Source organism: Parasteatoda tepidariorum, chromosome 3 (assembly GCF_982258835.1).
Source record: "Parasteatoda tepidariorum strain Cologne lab strain chromosome 3, Ptep-v5.0, whole genome shotgun sequence".
Lineage (NCBI taxonomy): Eukaryota > Metazoa > Arthropoda > Arachnida > Araneae > Theridiidae > Parasteatoda > Parasteatoda tepidariorum.
The window spans coordinates 46,555,776-46,577,854 of record NC_141757.1 but is presented as its reverse complement, the minus strand read 5'-3'; the positions used below and the strand labels follow the sequence as shown (position 1 = coordinate 46,577,854).

General features: G+C 28.5%; 1 protein-coding gene across 1 annotated transcript in view; it reads left to right on the top strand.

Moving 5' to 3' along the window:
* Positions 1 to 22,079, top strand: part of LOC107447019 (peripheral plasma membrane protein CASK) — a 622,119-nt gene that overhangs the window by 349,302 nt on the left and 250,738 nt on the right.

Sequence of the window (22,079 nt, the reverse complement as noted above, 5' to 3'; positions counted from 1 at the left end):
TCTCTATTCGTCGGATGTTTTTATGAAGATAATTAAATTAACACCAGTTATTTTTGTAGCCATGTATTATAGAGTTGCTATTAATTATTTTATAGCGATTTGTGTTATTATTTTGAAACTGTTAAAAACATGAAATTTTCTGATGTTTATATTTAAATTTAGCGAATTTTGAAAACAAGAATGCAATATTTAATGTTTAAATCTGAGTAAAATTTCGCTGATTTCGCATGATCTTAAGATAAAAGCCACATGAAACCAAAAGGATTACGCAGAAGTCTCTCAAATATCGAAATAAATATACATTGGCTATTTTAAACCACGATAGAAAGTGCGAAAAGGTGTTGCATTTTAAAACAGTAAACGGAGAAGAAATTTTCCCGAAACTTTCTTCCTTGTGTCTCATTTCGCCTCCTAAAACTTAAATGGATTTCGGAATCTTTTGAATTCAACTCTTTTCCTAAGCACGGAAGTAAAATTCTATTTCTGACTTTTAAAGAATATTCTCTCTTCCCCTACAGAATTTATCTTGATTTGAGGTCACATTTTCTGGCTGTTATGCGTTTCTCGAAATATGAATCAACCGACCGTGTGAGTTTGTTTAGTTTTCTTATTTCGAATGCGGGTCTGTTTGTATTAATTTTCGGCAGGAATGCAAAAGGAATAAAAGAAAAGAATGGCATTTAGTACGGTGGTACTGAAATTATTCCTCATTCTATTATATAATGTAAACATTAAATTATGTATGTGTTGCATTCGTCAGATTAAGAAATAAATTTGCGAATGTTACTTTTCACTTTGAGTAATTTACTTTTTTTAATCATTAAAGTAGGCAATTTATAATATTTTGTTGCAATTTAGCCACGTTTTTTTTTTTTTTTTTTTTTTTTTTTTTTTTTTTTTTGCCATTGGAGAAGTGTTTGGTACAATAATTGGGCAAGTCCATTTTCAATGTTATTAGTGTAAAAACAAGGCACCAAATTATTTTCTATCTTCACCTTGTCGATAGTATGCAAGAAGATTTTGTGTACGTATTTTCTTTTCAAACTACACACTCGGCGAAAAATATTCAGTTAAGATTATAGTACTGTTTGTTAAAAGCATTTATGGTAAAAAAAAAAAAATCATAATTCTGGTTGATAAAATAAGTGTCCCGCAGTGGACTGATCGTTAAGACGCGGTTCCCAGCAGATCACCGAAGTCAAGCATCACTGGCTACGGTCAGTGTGCTGGTGGGTGACCACTTGAATCAGTCTGCGTAGGGACCGAGGGTGTGCGGTATTGATCCTCGTTAAACTGTTCTACCGTAAAGTGCTCGCCTTCTCGGGCAGTCGTCGGGCTACCGAAGCGGGGGTGCCATCCCCTCTGCAGAGGATCAAAATTGTGATGGCATGTCTTTGGATCATCCTCAGGGGTGTTTCCCAGACCGTGGCCAATAGCCCATCGTGCAGCTCTAGTGCGACACATAAATTAAATACAACAACAACAACGATAAAATATGATCGGTATTTAAAAATTTCATTTTGAAATTTTCTTCGTTTGTATGGCAACAGTTTACCGAGAATTCTGATTTTCAAAATTATAGTTCCGGATATTTTCAGGGACAATAATTCACCTCTGTAAAAATATATTGAAAGGGGAAAGTAATAAATTGCATACTTCAATTTCTTTATTTTCATCCCTGTGTTTTTGTTTGATTTCTTGAAAAAAGGAGGAAACTGAAATCACAGTGTCATTCAATTTAAATCGAATTCAGTGATTTTTGTTTCTCTTCCAACAGTTAGCACCACTACGACACATTGTTACACATTTAGTAATAATTGCAAACTGAAAAGTAAATTTAACTTTATAAATGGCATTTATGTCACGCTCTAAGGTATCATGATAAAATTATCAAATGTTAGCAAATTTTATCTCATTCATTGCTGAACATGTTGTAATAAAACTATTTATATGGTAAAAAATAACCATATTTTTTTGTTAATTTTACTAAAAAGTATTGCTTTTTTATACAATTAGTTTTTATGATCCAGTTTATATGTTTTGGACCTATATTTTCTTTTTCTTCTTCAACGATCTATTTTTTCGAAATAGTTTACTATAATGAGGTTTTTAATTAAAAAATCTTTTCTCTATCTCCCTCTATAAAAAATTGAATCATAGAATTATGTAACCAGTACGATTATGTGGTTCCAGTCGGTAGTATCAAATTAAGTAGTATCCAATGTAGAATGTAACATAAAATTGATATCAAATCTGAATGAAAGTGTTGTCGTTATGCTCCAAAATTGTGCAGTGTGGGCCTTGGCCTGCCCAAAAATTTTATTTAAAGTTGCCGTGAATTATTAATGGCTTAAGCTCTCCCCAAATAAATGTGTTTTTATAATAATATACATGTGTTTTTTCTTCAAACACTTTAACTATTTGAGTATTGATTGTTTTTTAATGCTAGTTGACATGATTGTGAAAACTCTATACCTATCTACCGTTATGAATCCAATCCATTAAAATTTTTAAATGTTGATAACATTTCCGTTTACAAATTTCTAAATTTTTCTTCAAAAATGTTTCTTCGTTTTTTCTTTTAAAAACTTCTAAAGCTTTATAGTTTTTGAAGCAAATACGTACAATAGTTTTAATATTAAGCCAAAAAATTTTTTAGCTATAACTGAAGAAAAAAAAAGATTCTTTTTTTTTATAGTTCATAACTATTATTTATAATATTTGCTTGATCGCCTCTATTTTTTTTGAATAAAGAATTATAAATCTGCTCGGAGAAAAAAAAATATGGTCAAAACTACCGCAATATCGTAAAATTTATCGTGTTTCTGGCTCTATGGGAACACCAGAAAGTTCGGTAATTTTTACTGAAGCCTTTTGATAAGGATTTTGTTAAAATGAACAATAAAATTTGATTTTGTAACATGTGATAAAATTTGATAATTTTATCATGATATCTTAGAGCATGGTATGAAAACCATTTATTTGGTTAAATGTACTTTACGGTTTCAGATTTTTTTACTATATCTGTGCTAGTAAGAACTATAACTTGAAAAACAAAAATTCAGGTGAACCGTTACCATATGAATGGAAAATTACCAAACAAATGGTTTAAATGCCGTATATTTTTTTTTTACCAGAGTTAATAGTTTTTTATCCATATATGTCATTACTATACAATGTGGTAATTTTATCAGGATTTCTTCTCCGTGTGTCGTATATGTTTTCAGAAAGTAAAATTAATTTTATTTAAAAAATTTATTATGTATTTGTTGTGTCGTGTAATTTATTTGAAAACAAATTTAAATTTTTAAAATTTCTAATAATTTTAGTGTTTTTGGTGTAAAATTTATAACTTAATTATCATGTACTTTTATATTGATTAATTTTTAAATCATGATATAGTAAGTGAATCATTTACCTTTAAATGAAAAAGAACGTTAGTCAATACTTATATGCTTAAACAAACTATTGGTGAAGAAATTATCTTTAAATTAATAAGTCGATCTTTTTCTAAAAGTATATAAATTTGTCTTTCTTGAAAAGAACTTTTGTTTTTGAGTACTCACATACTGAAGAAACATTATTAGTATTTTTTTAGTTGCAACAACTTCATTCGGAAGAAAAAGCAATTGTTTCTTTAAAACTCTCATAAGTGCTTTACTTTGCATTTATTTTTTTCTTAATTATGTAAGGAAATTTTTTATACGGTTTTGGAAGGCTTTTAGCTTCAAATGGCACTAATTAATTTTGCGTTTCATGTATTTTTTAGTAGCTTGATAAATATATCAGTTTTTTTTTAGTATTATTTTTTTCATTTCTGATTTAAAAAAAATTTTAAAAAATAGACTTTTGTAAGACGCATTAATATTATAATTAAAAACTCGTTACTTTTATAATATAACAAATATTTTGTTTCAAAGCTGTCTACAAAAAAAAATTTATACTTCAATTAAAATAATAATATTCTTTTATATTTTTAAAAAATGCTATCAATTTGTTATAGTTAACAAACTTAATCTCCTGGAAAAATAACTCAACCTTATTTTAACTTGTTAATCATGCTCAACTTATAAAGAAAAGAAATAGTTTAGGAAAAAACCGCACCGCTACAAATTAATTACCACCAACACTTATTAATCCCTTACGTTGCCGTAAAATTCCTCGCAAAAAGTTAATATTAAGACTTAGGACGCATATTGAACTTAAAATGGCTCTAATTAGCAGGTATTGTGAAATTAAATGTATGAAACTTTTAGCAGTATATAAAGCAGTAGCAAAACATACTTTTGCTTTTGTTTAAGCGTTAGCCGTAAAATATACTTGATTTTTTGTTCTTTTTAAGTAGAAAATTCCATTAGCTAATGGCTTTGTGCTTCTGTTGGATCATAACGTTTTTAGAGCGCTGGACATTGGCAAAATGGTCTTAGTTAAAAGACAAAATTTTATTTGCAACTTTTCTATCTCCAATAATTTAAGAGCCATGCCGTTTTTCTTGTTTTATGAACATGGAATATTATCGCAGCATTTAGATTTTTATTGTTACTTTATTTAGTATCTCGTAAATTATGAGATAGAGCTACGTAAAATAAACGTTAATAAACTGCTAATTTTTTTATTATTATTCGAATAGACATCAATTTGTATTTTGAAACACAAATGAAATGATCAAAAAATATTCTAGTTGGAAGATTTGTACCTTCAATGCATGAAATACCGATATTGGATCGAGTAACTAAAATTGACCGGCAAAGTATGAATTTCACACATTGCTATGTCATTCCATGGAATGACTATTATGAAACCAATATTCTATTCGCTGACAAAGCAAACATATAATAATTTTCATATTTTATATTTTTTGTAAGGAATATTTATTATTCTATTGAATGTATTGAAATCCTGCAATGACTTGGCAAAATATATAATGTTTCTCATATTTCATACTTTATGTAAAAAGCATTTTTTATTTCATAGAATGTTCTGAAATACTATACAATGATTTGGCAAAGTCTATGATAATTATCATATTTCGTACTTTTTCTAAAGGGTATCCGTTATTTTATAGAGTACCTTGGTATTCTATACAATGTCTTGTCAAAATATATAATGTCTTCCATATTTTATACATTACGCTTTAAAAAGTATTTGTCATTCTGTAGAATTCTTTGAATTACTATACAATGATTAGGCAAAGTCCACAAGAATTGTCATATTTCATACTTTTTGTAAAGAGTATTTGTTGTTCTATAAAGTTCCTTGGCATACTATACAATGATTTGACCAAATATATATCACTTAGATTTCATACTTTGCATTCTAAAAAGTTTTTGTCGTTCTATAGAATTCCTTCAAGTGTTATATAATGACTAGACAAAGTCTGCAATAATTTTCATGTTTCATAATTTTCCTAAAGAGTATTTGTTAAGAGTAAAAGAGTAAAGAGCCTTGACATAATAATAAAATGACTCGAGCAAGTATATAATGTTTCTCAGATTACATACTTTGCATTCCAAAAAGCATTTGTTATTCTATAGAATTCCTTAAAATGTTATGTAATGACTAGAAAAAGTCAATAATAGTTCTCATATTTCATACTTTTCGTTCTGAATAGTTGCTATTCTCTTGAATATTTTGGTATCCAACAATGACTGGACAAAATGTATAATGTTTCTCATATTTCATGCTTTGCATTTTAAAAAGTATTTGTTATTCCATAAAAGGGCTTAAAATGCAATGATTAGGTAAAGTCTCAACATTCTCATATTTGTACTTTGCCTAAAAATGCGAAACACTAGGCTTACTAATAATTTTATAAATTTACGGTAATTCAATTTGGACCATTCGGATTAATCCATTAAGGCTGTTCTATTTTACTGGAATTTGTAGATATGAATTTGAAATCAGAATCCATTTATTTTCTACTTTTCTTACTAGAAAAACTGTAATAACTCTTTTTTAACTTCTGTCTGACGTTTTCATTTTATGCACAATAAAATTAACTAATTTTATAATTTAACATTATGTCATCTTTGGATGTAAATAACACTGTCATGCATTGCATTTTAAGAATGAATCTAAAAGAAGAAGAATCTGGGAGAATCTTTTAGAATCTGAAGGAAAGTATACTTCATTATACAATTCAAGAGATTTCCTTTTCCTTGCATTCAGTTTCTTGACACGTTTTCAGATTTTCTGTTTAAAAACTGTAAGAAACATCTCTATTTCCTCTTTTTACTTGTCACTTTCACATTCACTACGCTACTGAATTTTCTACTGATACTTTTTCCCCAATATTAGATCAGGGGATTAAAGAAAAAAAGAATTAGATGTCTCAATTTATCGCCGCCTCGCACGCCTTGCTTCTGAAGAATTTTATTCGAATTCGACTTAGTATTCGTGGTCTGGTGATAGCAAATGTTCCTTCCTCCTGAGAGAAAAAGAAAACGGAAATTTCTGAAATTTGCTTTCGATCTCTATGGTAACAATTACTATTTAATTTATTGATGGGGCCTCTAGATAGCTCTTTTTCCTGTCTGAGTTTTACAACAAAACAGCACTGTATTAATTTTGTTTAGGTGGTGTTTCTGATTCAAGTATAGAATGAATGAAATTCCTTTCCTTAGAAAAATTTTCTTTGATAATTTAAGAAATATTTACCTTCTTTTCAAAAAAAATTGAAGGGATTTTTCTGCTTTATTATTACGGGGAATAAACGGCTTTCATGAGGGACATTAGTTTGCATTGCAAAACTATAACGAGATCATTTATTATTTAATTAATTTTGAAATTTCCTTATTAATCGATTTAAATCATCATCTTGAAAATTTTTTTTACAGTAAATAGATTAGAATTGTTTTATTTATGTGATTTTATTCGACATTACAGAGAAATTTTCGAATCCGACTTGTTTTTTGTACAAATCCGATTTGTTTCCGCTACTGTTACGTATTAATACTGTTAAATTGGCAATATTGACCTTACTTAATCGAAGAAACCACATTATCGAAAATTTATTTATTTATTTCAAATGGCAGAAGTGAATTAACATGTTAAAAAGCAAAAACACAAGAACAAAACAAGAAAGTAAATGTCATTTCCTCAGGAGCGCTCTTGCTTCCCAATATCGCTCGGTAGACGACGACCCACGGAGGGCCCTGCAGCACAGGATGTGGCCGTCATCCAAAACAGCTTATGCTCTTCCACAGGGAACAATAGGGATCAGGTGCCAGCCCTAAACGAAACAGGTGCGCAGCTAGGCAATCATGTCCGGTATATAGTCGAAACTGAGCCACCGCTTCGCGTCGCGGCCAGTCTGGAATGGTGTTCTGTCGAAGATCTCTCCACACTTTGGTTTTTACCCTTTCTGATAATTGGTGATGGAAATCCCCATTGATTTTTGATCTAACACTATCAAAAATAAAACTCTCAACTTTGGCGATTCAGCAATCCTCGAGCCAAATTTCGTTAAATCTGAGGATAACTTCGTCGCAGAATCACGTGGTTTGTGACGAAACCTGAACTCTCAAATGCAAAACAAACTTGACAAAAATAGTTCCTCAACTTGAAATCTTCTCGTAGTGCTTTGTGGGAGATAACTAACAAGAATGGCGAAACTAGAATGAAGACTAGGCAATCGAAAATAAATTGAAAAAATAAGCAGACTGGCTTGTATGGTGGTTAAGCAGTTGGCCTCGTACCAGGAACATCCCGAAATTGAATCCTACTTCGATCATTGTAATTTTTTTGTTCTATCTGCCTTCCTTTTGGTGTTAGGGTGATATCGATTTGCCTTTATGGTTCCCACGCTAAAGTCATTTTTTAAAAAAGTCAAAATACGGTTGACACTACGAGTTCTTTTTTGGGGGTGGAGGGGGTAAAATATTTCTTTGATTTTGGAAAAATTCGTTTTCTTGAAGAAGTGACGACTGTTATTCAATTACTTTGATGTAAAATTCGCTCGAAACATGTATCAGAAAACGGTTTCATCGAAAACGTGATATTTGATTATCCATTTTTAGTTTACTTAGGGCCTACCTTGTCGAAAAAGAAATCGAATCTCTTACTGAATCGTTTGATTTTGCCATTCACTCTAATCTTTTTTTGAACCAGCAAATTAATTGGAAGTGTTTAAACAGGTGAACTGATTTGCTTCTTTGAACAGGTGAACTGATTCGAATCAATGTATTCGAGTCAACAGCTTTCTATCACTGATTTTTTTTCTCCGTTATATATCAAATTATTGATTTTTGACCCTATATTTGCTTTTACATAAATGCTCGCACTGTTGAAAGTATTAGAAATAAACATATAAACTTTAAAATATTGACATCTAATATAAATAAACTACGGGCCTCCTTATAAAGAAGTCATTGTAACAATACGATAAGAACGTTAAATTTACGATTAGAACGATTTTAAATTTAAATGTCTTAGTATCTTAGTTAAATTTTGACAAGCGTATCTCAATATATGTGTTTTTGATATTTTAACATATACAAGACTTTCTTCATATTAATAATAGTATGTAGATTTTAAAATAATTTTTTCATTATTAATTAAAAAATACTCCAAATTTCATTTTAATATTTCAACAGTTATGGTAACAAACCATTAGTAAAGAAATAGTTTTTTTTAATAAAAATGTCCACATCTTCATGAATATTTAAGCTAGGTTAACGAAATTATTGCAGTTTTGTATATAATAATTAAGCGTAATTTACGTGAGTTACAAGCTTATCACTATATTGTTTGGCATAGGGTGTTCAAAATCATTTTTTTTTTTTCGTAATTTATTGCTTGTAGGAAAAATCAACTCTATTATTATAATCAATTTTATTATTATCGAAGTTTTTTTTTCTTTTCTAAGAAAATATTCAAGTTTTACAGAATATTAAATTTTCTTGAAATTTGAATTATAAATCTTTTTACATATAGCTAACTTGTTTGCATACATTTTGTGGATAAAAACTTTTAAACGGCACTATTTATAATATAAATAGACTGCATATTCCAAATTATGTCTACTTATTTCGAAATGTCGCTGAGAGGAGAATTTTTAAAAAACATTTTGAATGCATGAATCATGAGCTAATGCATATTATCTGCATACGTGATACACGTGACGCGTCATTGTCGTCACGTGCTTGATAAAAAGTTTTAAGATTTTGTATTTTTAGGATATTTTAAGGTCTTTGGCTTGTTACTGTGCCTGATTTATTTTTTGATATTTTATTTATTTTGAGAAAGGAAAACTTAGTAAAAGTGCTCACTATTAGAACATTATTTTTTTTAAAATTGAAATTGAAAATTAGTTTTTTAGTTAAGTTTTGATGCAGAATTGAACCTCTAAAATATCAAATTCAAGAAAAAAAAATTTTATTTATGTTTCCAAACTAATTTTAATTCCCTAAAAATGCAACATGACTTTCAAACAATATTCTGAAATGTTATGTTGTAAGGATGTAATTTTAATTAATAACTGGAGAAAAAAGAAATTTCAACGTCTCAAAAAGTATACAAAAGCGTTTGCTTTTTATACATAATGAATCATAACGAAAAAATATTTTTTTTTTATCATTTGTGGTATGTCAGGTTCTACTGAGGTTTTTATATCATAGATTTGTTGAAAGAAATTTCTGTTAGAAATTACATTTTGAAATCGATATATTTTCTTTAAAAATTTAAAAATGTAATTAATTTTTTAACGTAAAGTTTTACTTTGATGCTATTGTTTAAATATGAAAGCACAGTTATAAAATAAGGATCTGTCCTGTACTTAATGTCTTAATTTTATGTCTTTAAAATATTTATATAAAGTGAAGTAAAGAACATCAATACATTTGTGGATAAAAATTCACATTTCAGTAAAGAGTTATTAAAATGTAATCTGGTTTTTACGAATCATTATCGAAGGAAGATCCAAATCCTTCATTCCGTTTATTTATCAGATAAACATTATAAGCGTTTCTAACGACTTTCCAGCTTCGTACTATAAATGAACTCTTATTTGACTTCTTTGATTCCTGCCTTGAGTTTGATAACATCTGATAACACCATGTCAAAACATTCAAATATTATTTTTTCATTCAAATATTATTTTTGAAACTTTTATGTAGATAGCGTTTTAAATTATTTTTTAAAAGATGCGAAACATTTTTTTTTGAATTTTTCATACGACTATACACAAGGTGTTAAAATCACAAACATTTCAAAAAAATCATGTTGATGAAAGACTTATCTTTTTTTTTCTAATTATTATCACAAATTTAATGATCATGTTGTTTTACATGAAAAAACCAGGGTTATTTAAAAGAAATTCGTTTTTGTGATATAAAGACAATTAATTACATGCATAATTTCTTTTGCTATACAAACATTCTTATCGATTTCATTTTTTTATGGAACTTCCTAATCATACATTCAAAAAGTACGCTACTAAAAAGAATTCAATTTTTCTTCAATGCTTCGTTAATAAAAATGACACTGACATTAAGAACATTATTACTCAAACTGATCTCTTAAGTTATCGGAAAAGAAAAATGAAGCAAATTCCATGACAATTTAATCACTTTTATTCATTAATCTGGCTAACTAATTTATAAAACTTCAATCCCATAAAACTTCAATCCAAGTCTGACCAAAAACCGACTTAATTCATTAAATATTTGATGTAATTTTATGGGTAAAGAAGATCCTCAGGAGAGGGATTTTTCTTTAAAATATTTTCTCTTCTCATGATGAATTTCCATTCTATTAAAAAATTTTGACACCTCTTTCATTTCATTTATTTTGACAGCTTAGGGACAGATAACAAGTCAAAATTGCGTAAATTACATCAAGATTTAAGATTAATGTGATGCATTGAAAGTTAGTAAGATGTTAAATAGTTTAGGGAAAAGTACAGTAATTAAATCCTAATTTTCCCTCCTCTTTCAAAATTGTGTCAAATATTTAATGATTACGTTGTTTCCCATGAAGAAGCCTACAAAACTGTTTCAATTCCAATTTTTTTTTTCAAATAAGCTAATCAAATTTAATAGCTTGCATAATTTTTTTCACTATTTCATAACCAAGCAATATTTTTTAAAAAAAATCCAATTTATGTTGATACGTTCCAAAATATGTTACTTAACAAACGACATTTTTTCAAATAAAAATGACACCGACATTAGTAACATAATTATTGAAATGTATTAATCAAAAAATTATTTTTTGTTTTAAGTAAGCTAATGGAATTTAATGAAATGCATTATTTGTTTTTTCCCCACTAATTTGTAATCAAACAATATTTTATAACAATTCCAATTTATATTGATAGTTTCAAAAGTATTGTACTTAAAAAAAGAAAATTTTTCTTAAATGAAAATGACACCAACATTAATTAAATAATTGTTCGAATGGAATAATCTGAAATTTAATTTTTTGTTTTAAATAAGATAATGAGAATTAATAACATGCATAATTTGTTTTTTCCTTCATTAATTTATAAATAGATAATATTTTATAGTAATTCCAATTTATGTTGATACGTTAAAAAATATAATACTTAAAAAATATCATTAAGGAAAAATTCGCCGACATGAATAACATAATTATTCAAACTTATTAATCAAAAAATAATGTTTTGTTTCAAATAAGCAAATGAAAACTAATAACATACATAGTTTGTTTTATTTTTTTAACTTATTTATTAACAAACAATATTTTATTACAATTCCATTTTATGTTCATACGTTCAAAAATATTCATAAAAAAGGACGATTTTTCATAAACAAAGATGACACTGACATTAATAACATAATTATTCAAATGAATCCTCTTAGTTATCCAAAGAAAAATCTCACTCATCTACCATCTTGACAATTTAATCTCTTTTATTCATTAATCTTGCTAGCTAATCATTAAAAATTCAATCCCTTTATCTGACCGAAAATCAACTTAATTCATTTAATATTTGACATAATTTCATAGTGAAAAAGGATCCCCAGGAGATGGATGCCTCTTTTTAAAATATTAATCCCTTTTTTCTCATAATGAATTTTCATTTCTATTAAAAGCTCGGACAATTCATTTCTTTCTTTCTAAAACACCTTTCAGTTATAACGCCATTAATCGTTTTGAAACACAAAAGCGGTACTTGTAGTGCAAGGGCTGCCTTTGGAAATGCGAATACAGAAAGCTCGCCAGAAAAAAATCTTATTAATGTTTGCTTGCTCATTGTCTCTAGGTTCCGAGTCTGGGGGGTTGAGGGTGTATTAAATGACTATTTCAAAAAGAAGTCTTGTAATTCAGATGGAATTAATGAATAAAATAATTAATGATATCGTTTGTGAGGGCACATTAAGTCCGTCCTCAAAAATCAAAAGCATTTTGATATGAGTAAGGATTTAATTGTTTTTCAGTTTTATTAGTGTCATTATGTGGAGGGAGTATTTTTCAATTCGGATTTGTTTACTGCAACAAAGTTTCCAAACTGTGCCTTTTTTTATTAATTAAAAGGATTTACTTTGTTTCCGAGATGATTTTATTTGTTATTATGTTTGTTTGTTTTTTGATGTTGTATTTTTAATTGATGGAACAATCTCTTAATTACGAATTTAACTTGAATTGGATTAGAAGTCTTCATTACAGTACTTCTCGTTCATACAACGTAATTTCTCTCTCCAATTAACTTTATTAGTATGTGCTTAAATAAAGTTAATTAGTTACGTTAATTAGTTTTCGAAGTTTTTAAAACCCTATGTATTTAAAAAAAATGATAAATAATTTTAAATTTTAATTATAATTTAATTTTTAAAAAAAATGTTCTAGGTTGGTAGATTATTGTTCATTCTTTCATTTCTTTTTTATGAAAGTAAAAATTTTGCCAATTGTCTGGCAAAAAGGTCCTGGAGATTAATGCTCAATTTCGAGAATAATGACATCATAGTGGCAATATGGCCAACATTACGCGCCGACCACCTATATTTCTAAACGTGCTTGTACTTAATCGATCTGAAGTCGAGTCGGCTTCAAGTTGCGAATGGGGATGGAACCCCGGTCGATGACAGCTGAGTTGACAGCGATGACAGCCTTAACTACTGTTCAATCCTCGCTGCCATTCTATTCTGACAATTCCTGTGCAATCGCTGTTAATAGAAATAAAAAATAAATACGTTAAATTTGCTGAGATATTGTGACAATGAAATACTATGCAGCAAGCTTTTTTCATTTTTTAAGGGCACAACATTTAAAAATACGTGATTTAAATGTAAATCTTTTTATGAAAGTAAAACTGCAACTTTATCAGGATTTTGTTGTCAAAAATTATGAGCGGCCGCTCACTTTCAGTGGTTTATCCTGGAATTGCAAACGTGATTTTATAATCTTTATTATTTAAATAAAATACGTTTCTCAATAACAAATAATTATTTAATAGCTACGCTGAGAAAAATATAGTCAATAAACTAGAAAATAGCAAAATTTACCGTGTTTCTGGCTCCATAAAAACACTAAAAAGCTCGGCATTTTTTCCCGAAGTACTTTGGTTATAATATTGGAAAAATTAACAATTAAATATGGTGTAATATAAGATAAATTTTGACAAATGTGGTAATATTTGATAATTTTATCATGACACCTTAGAGCATGGCATAAAAACCACTTATTCGGTTACATTTACTTTTTAGATCTTTTTTAACTAAATGCATGGTAATAAGAACTATAATTTTGAAGACCAGAATTTCCGGTAAACTGTTACCATATGAATGGAAAAATTACCAAGTAAATAGTTTAAATACCGTATATTTTGACTTCATTAACGAGAATTTTAGTTTTATTTTTTTACCAGAAATACATTACCGTACAGTATGCTATTTTACGAATATTTTTCTCCGTGTACCATACAATTTTTTTTCTGTTATTCTAGCTTTCTTGAAAAGCTTAGTGGAAGCAGATTTTAAATCTAAATAATATTTTTGAAGAAAAAAGATAGATTTCTTGTGAACAGATTTTGCTTTAGTCTCTTTTAACTATGCAACATTGATTTATGTTACCAAGTCATTAAATATCGGAAATTTTAGTGTATGAAAGCAAACAACTTTCACTTTGACAATTTTGAGGGTGACAAACTTTGAGTAGAAGAAGGTCCCATATGCATTTAAGAACAAATAGTCGATTGACAACTTTAAAAGAAAATCTGTTGCACAAGAAAATTACAACCCAAAAAGTGCGGTCACTTCGACATAGTCATTTTAAATTGAGAATTTGTAGATTTCGCCATTTTGAAGGCCTTTGCTTCACACAAATATTACTAATGTCTAAACTCTTAAGCCAATTAACTCAAACTTACTTAAATGTCAAAAACCTTCTACGACGCAGTTCTTCAATTACGTTATTGTATCGTATAAGAACACTGATGAATTAATTAAGCAAATTTTTTTTTCTGTCGTCGTGTGTGTTGTTTGTTAAAATATAAGTCGTCGTAAGTGTCGTTTGTTAAAGTATAACAATTTGCACAAAGCTACTGTTACTTCAAAGTAGTATCACTGATAATGATTTTGATAATGCGATTTAGGTCAATAGAATTCTCTTCCCCGAAGAAGTGACGATAGTTATTTCGTCACTTTGACGAAATATTTTCTCGGGGCCTATACTAGAACTAGATTTTGTCAAAAATGAAGGAAGTTTCGTGATAATTGAGCATCTATTTTTTACTGTACAAACATAAAAAAGGTTATGATCATGAATCGCATCAGAAATTAATCCTATATATTAAGCGTGCAATAAATCAAAAATTTTAAGCTATTGCAGAAACAATGTTAATGGATTGATAAATAACAAATAATGAAAGAAACACTTTTTTACGCATCTTAATTGGATAAAATGAAAAAAAAAACATTTAATCTCTCTTGCGAAATAATTTTTACGTGAGATAATTTTCTAAATAAACAAACTTTAACTTACATCGCGCAAAATTTACCCAAAAATGAAACGTAATCATTCATGAAATGCTTCTTATATTTAACAAAACAGGATGCAAAGAATTTCCATCCAAGATTAATAAATCACACGACGACAAAGATTGCTAAACCTTGTGTCGAGGCCGTACAATAAATATTTCTTATCAGTAATCCAATATTTTCATATTAAGTACAAAAAAACCTTTAATACAGTTACTTTTCAGTTGAAAGCTCACATTTTTTTCCGAAACTTTGCATAAAAACACATGCCTCACTCCATAAAAAAAGTGTTTGAAAAAAAAGGTTTGACGCATGTCGTTATCAGTCTTCTCAATATGACCTGAAGGTTTGAAAAGAATTCTTTAAACTTCTCATCTTAAGATGTGCGAAAATGAAAAATAAAAATCACTTTCGAAGGCCTGATTTTAAGAGAAAAAGTCAGCAGCCCGGAAAGTCAAAGAGTAAAAAAAAAAATAATTTACTTTTTTTTTTAAGAAAAAAAAAAGAAGCAACGCTGAAGTCTGTATTTTTATTACAAACAGTTTAGCAAAGTCTAGTCTCTTAAATATAAACAAAGTGAAAATTGTTGTTTTATTAGAGGGTAAAAACATTTCACTTTTAATGGTTTCTAATAATGGTGTTATTCTTCAAAATAGAACAATAATTGATTTGATAGTTCAGAAAATTATTTTCATTTAAAAGTGCTACTGATTTTAAGCTTTATACGTTACCATCTTGAAATTTACCCAAACTTTTAAACCATGTTTTTCAGATGTATCTTTTTCTGTATTGAGTATCTTATTATAAAAAAGACAAATCCTTTTATATAATAGCGTTTACCTGCTACTTTCCTTTTTTAAAACAAAAATGTAGCGTGGATTGATGTTAGAATAATGTTGATGTTTTTAAAGTTTTCATTAAGTTGTTAATGATTTAATTAAAGTCATTAAAATTATTTAATAACTTGATTAAAATTATTAAATTGAAAAATAAATTTAATTACCCTGATTGAGCAAATGTTTAATCTATTTCAAATAGATTTTGAGTAAAGAGAACAGGAAATATACTCTAAAGAAAAAATGTTTGGTCAAAACTACCAGAATATGGTAAAATATACCGTGTTCCTGGCTCTACGGGAACACCAAAACGATCGGTAATTTTTACCGAAGCGCTTTGGTAATGATTTTGGTAAAATTAACAATGAAATATGGTTTTATTATATGTTATAAAATTTGGTAAATTTATCAAGATACCTTAGAACATTTCATGAAAACTATTTATTCGATTAAATTATTTACTTTGCAGTTTTGTATTTTTTACCACCTGTGTGGGGTAATAAATAAACTCAGTGGCGCGACAGCCCATAGAGGGCCAAGGCCTACTGTGCCCATCTCAGTTTTCTTGACCTTGGGCTCTGGGGTGCAGGAGCAGATGTTCCGGTCAGGTGGTCAACCGAACGCGGAACCCCTAGTGTTTAGTTCCCAAGCATGCTTGATACTCATTTATCGACCCACTGAAGGGATGAAAGGCTGAGTCAACCTTGCCCGGCCCAAGGATCGAACCAGGGACCTGTGGCACGACAGCGCGAAGCGCTACCGCTAATCCACTGGACGTCGTGTGTGGTAATAGGAACTATAATTTTGAAAGTAAAATTTCTGGTAAACCATTTCTACATGAACATAAAAATTACCATTGTTTCTCTGTGTAGTATTTCCAAAGTAATAAAATATTTTAAATTCTTTCATGAAAACCTTTGTGTAATATTTTTACGCATAATATGCATGCTATTTACTAACATGCAAAAATACAAAGGAAGAAAATATACATTATTTAAAAGCAATGCAGAGAATAGAGAAATAATATATATGTGTCGTATGCTAATTGGAAACTGCCAACGCCACTTTGCAATCCACGTATAAGACTCAAACGTAAGCCTCATAAATTAAAGTCGGAATTTGCAAAGAGCCTTATTTCCTAATCAGCCCAAAACCTGAACGCTCATTGGGAGAATTTCCTACATCATGTATGACTCTCTTTGTTCTTTAGTCGGTTTTATTTAAATTTTTGACTATTCGTGAATTGCTGTTTCCTTCAATAATATTGTTGAAAGTACTCTGCATGAGTCAAAACAAAATTTCAAATGTAGAACACTTCTGAAAGAAGGAATTTTACAATTGTGTAGGTGTTACCGCAAAAATAGTAGAAATCAGTTTTGCAGATTATCTAGTTAATATGCAAAAATTGGGTGATCCGTTAAAGTTCTAAAAAATTTTTCAGTTCTCAAACAACCTTGTCATTCTACAAATTACCTAGATAGTCTACACATTACTTTCTACGTACTCGTTATTGTTAAAATTAAATCGTTGCTGGAAAAAGAACAACAACTCTGTGTGCCTAAATCACCATAATTATTCGCTATTTAAAAAATTAATTGCTACAATCAAGCAATCAACACAGTGGTTGAAATAATCAATGATCCACTCCTTTAAAATCTTTAATAGAAAGAATCAAATAATATAATATTACAACTAATAAATTGTCTATATCTGAAGAATCGAGCCATCAGCAAATTAGTTGTCAAGACGAGAGAAGCAAATCTTTGAACTTCAGCGATACGGAGACCGTTATTGTATACATTACCTAAGTAAATTGCGAAAGGCCCTTGATTCCACATTGTTCAATCATACCAGTTTATCTGCAGATTAGCTTTGTAATGTGTACATTAACGGCTTTTGAACTGTATCGCTAACTTATATTAAAGTATGCTCAATTGGAAGCACTTCGGTTTTAAATCATTGCAAAAATTTTTGTCCTGATTTCGTGTTTGCGACGCGAGGTTCTGTCAATGGAAGATTCAATTTGTATCAAATCTTGTATTTGACCAAGCGAGATTTTTTTCGTGTGGAAAAAAAAATTCGCAAAGAAAATGTATTTAAAACAAGAATACTTTGAGTGATTTGTTGATAGCCAACATTTAAACCATGCTTTATTTAATCTCTATTTAAACTCAAAAACTTTGTCCTTCAGAAAGGAAAACTGATCTTAACTTTAGCAATTTCCCCAACATTTTTCATAAATTGCAATGAACTTCTTTTTACAGTTTTTATTAAGAAGTGTATAAAGTAATAAACTTCTCATGAAATTACCAAACTTGCCAAAAAATTGTTTCTCTCCTTTTTTACTACATACATTTGATCCACAGGCGAATGAAAGCTGCTTTACGAACAACAGCTACTTTGAATATTACTTTAGTATGCATATCGTCAGTGAGCTTCTTATTCTGGACATATTTCAAAGAGCGTATTAAAAAAATTAAACATGGCAGCTCAAAATGCGAATTTAAAAAAAAGGACATGGCAGTTCAAAATGCGTGTTTAAGTAATTAGACATCGTTAAAAATATGTATTTAAAAATTGGACATAGCTTAAAATGCGTATTTAATAAAATGAACACAGCACAAAATACGTATTTAAGAGAACGGATATAGCATTCGATTCCGTTTTTCAAACTTCTCTTATGAATATTGATATTTTTTCTTAAGAATAAACTAATGAATCCAAATAAATGCGTAACGCTATGTCCATTTCTTAAACGCTCATTTTTAACTGAGTCCAAAAACAAAACAAAAAACCCTGACGACAGTTTGCATGGTTTTAATAGAATATTTAAAACAAAGCACAGTGGGCCTGCATCCAAGGTTTCGTGGTCAAAATTAGTATTTCGATAAAATTTGTTTCAAAGTTTGGTTTTTTTTTTATTTAGGGTTTTCATGTGCAGGTAAATTGATTTCATAGTTAAAATTTTGAAATACAATAAAAAATACCAAAAAAAACAAGATGGCGGCTGAAATATGGCGAACAAAATATATATATGCATATATATAGTACGTTTAAATAATTAAATATAGGAATGAAAGTATAATAATTTTCGTAATTTTATATTAAAAAATGAAAAGCAAATTATATTCCCGAAGTAATATTACAAAATAACGTGAATTAATTACAAAATAACGCGAACACATGAAAACAAACATAATTTTTGTTTTTCGGTATATATAGTCCACCTTTGCAATATGGACAAAATGGGGCAGGTTTTTTCGAAAAAAGAAACATCAAGGAAGACAAAAAAAAATTAGCTAATTACCTCGTGGAACTTTTTGGAGATAAGTTTCGAAAGTGATTCAAACATTGTAAAATGTCAAATGATAAGATATAAACTATAAGTTTGCCAAGTTTGTTTATAAGTTGGCGAAGGTCAAGAGTATTAACTAATCCAACAAATTGAAAAATTGTACTATAATTTCAGACTAATTACTCTGATAAAAATGTAACAGAAAGGTGAAATTCCTATATATATTTCTGAAATATAAATTTAAAAATTGTATGAAAAAAAATTTTTTTTAACATATTTTTCACTACATTATACTCTCGTCGGTCCAAAAAGTAAATTATAATGTTTGGAATGATTATGAATACTTAATTTGGGCGATATTAAAGCTGCCTAAACATATTTTAGTTGAAATTTAACTTTTGACTTTTGGCCAAACATCATGCTCTTCTGGCCCACTGTGCACTGTGGTATATTAATATTAATAAGTGGTAGTGTATGTTATTTGTAAAATTAGTACTTTTTCTTGTACTGAATATACGCTTTTAAATAAAATAAGATTTAATTTTTAAAATTCATTTCATATACATATAAGTTTATTATTATTGACTTTATATATTTACGTGTTTTTATAGCATCCCCCGAGAACTTTATTGTTGACTCATCTTTATCTACGATATGATTCGTGATTCAAGGCTGGTTAAACATTTAAGAATTAAATATGTAAATAAATTATTCAAAACTTCTGGTTCTGCCTCGCACGAAAAATAATCCTTTCTCAACAAAGGATTTACGTATTTGCTTTAACTAAACCAATTTATATATCTTCTGTTATTATAAAATGTATTTGTTTTTAGCTTGCTAATTAAATATTACATTCGACTCAATTTAAATATTAATGCAGAAAAGCGTTTAAATTTACATTGTGTAAACAGTGCTTTATAAGATGATTCTAAATAAAGTAAAGGTGTTCAGATTGTGGAAGTTGCGAAATAATCCTAATTTCGCTTCTTGAATTTCATGAACTCCTAACTATTCACAATAGGGGAGAAATATCTAATGAGATAAATATTTTCTATCTTAATCCCATTGTAGGGAAATTACTTTTTTAATAATCATCTGCTGTTAAAAAGCTATTTAATTTGCCATTTTATTTGTGCACAAAAATTTTTGAATCAGTATTTGTCAATATCAAATTCACGTTTCGCGTTGAATCTCTTTACGATGAAGTTACAATTTTCATTGACATTTGTTTGCTTAATTTAGTTCATTAATATCTAATTTTGAATTTACTTTTTATGTTAAAAGTCTTTTATTGTACAAGTAGCGCAATTATCAAAACAAAACAAACTTATCTTGATTTTGAATTCTTTTACTTATTTTCGTATAATATTTCAATAAAATTAAAAATTTTTAGCACATGAGCGTCCTCAAGGAGTAAATATCGTAAATTGCAATTTATCTTATTTCCCAAGCTAATTTTGTAATTTACTTTGTTGAAAAACAGTATAGTTTTTATTTCACCAGTTATTTATTAAACATTAGTTTCTAAAAAGTAATTTATCTGCTTTTGTTGTGTATTCACATGTTTTATTTTTATTATTATTATTTGAAAAATATTATATATTTAGAGATTTGATCAATCCAAAAAATGTGCCATCTCGTCTTGGAAGTATATATTTAGCCATTAAAAATTTTTACTCACGTTTTTAATCGTGATGAAAACTTTTAGATAGTGGGACATTTACACTCCTGCAAAAATACTGTCGAAAAAAATCAGAGAAGGAAATATAAAAGCTCCTTATTTTTCAGAAATATAAATCCTAAAGCAACTGTTCGATTGGTACTATATGCGATTTACTCATTTTTGTTAGTAATAGGCTCATGCTTTAAATTTAAATATGCTTACTTTAAAATAAAATATTTTTTATTAAATAGCTGTTATTAAAATAAGAGGCGAATATTTTCATTTCCGTCTCGTATTTCAATCTCCACGATTTTTTTCATGGATAAGGGAAGAAAAAAACAACATAATTTTGGAAGTTTCGGTCATGTGTTTAAAAATCAGCTAACAGTTGTTTCCCTTAGAAAACTTTTTTGAGCTTTTGATTTATACGTAAAGAAAGTATACCTAGCAACCATCATAATTTTGCATTTTAAATTTCAATTGGTTTGGCTCACACTTGAATTATCCGCAAAAATGGGTTTGTTCCTTAACGTTTATGTATATTTCTAACCTTTCATATTTTGGTTTTCGTTTGTTTTGTAGCTGGACCAATTTAAGGTATTAAATATTCAGTTCTCAGCGCTTTCCATTGATTCAAAAATATGCTTAAGGTTTTCTAATAAATCACTACTGTACGTTGATATTTATTTAATACAAGACATTTTTTCAAAAAAATATATAACTTTTTTTACGTAATAGCAATGAAATGAATGCTTAAAAATAATTCAAGTGTAATAATTAAAGTTTTTTTTTAATTCACATGAATAAAAAAACATAAATGCTGTTAGATTAAAAACCGTTTTATAACTATATCTAAAATGAGAAATTACTCACTATTGTTAAATAAATGTTCCTAAGAAACGAAAGCGGTCATATATTATCTGATTACCTTATCCCTTATCAACGTCCTTAATTTCTCAACTCCTCGCCGTAGCCCATGGAAATGCATTTTACCCTGATTTGCCCACTTCAGCCACTGTGGTTTTTCTCGTTCTGATTTTTATCTTTTTTCTCTCTCTGCTATTGTGGTTTCTCTAGTTTTGTTTTTGCCTTTTATTTCTACATTTTTCGTTGGCAACTTTTCGTTTTATATTTGAAATCACTTTTGTTTCTTCTCTCTCACGTCTGGCAAGTCTTAAAAAATGGGCACCAGTTTTTGAGCTTTTGAAGTATGTCTACTGTTATTTCTATATACTATTTTATATTCTACTATTGTATATTTATATACTTTTGATGAGAATGAAGTTTATTGTTTTCCAAGCATACAAATAATATTCTCTGTTTGTAAAAAATAACTAGTGTTTTTT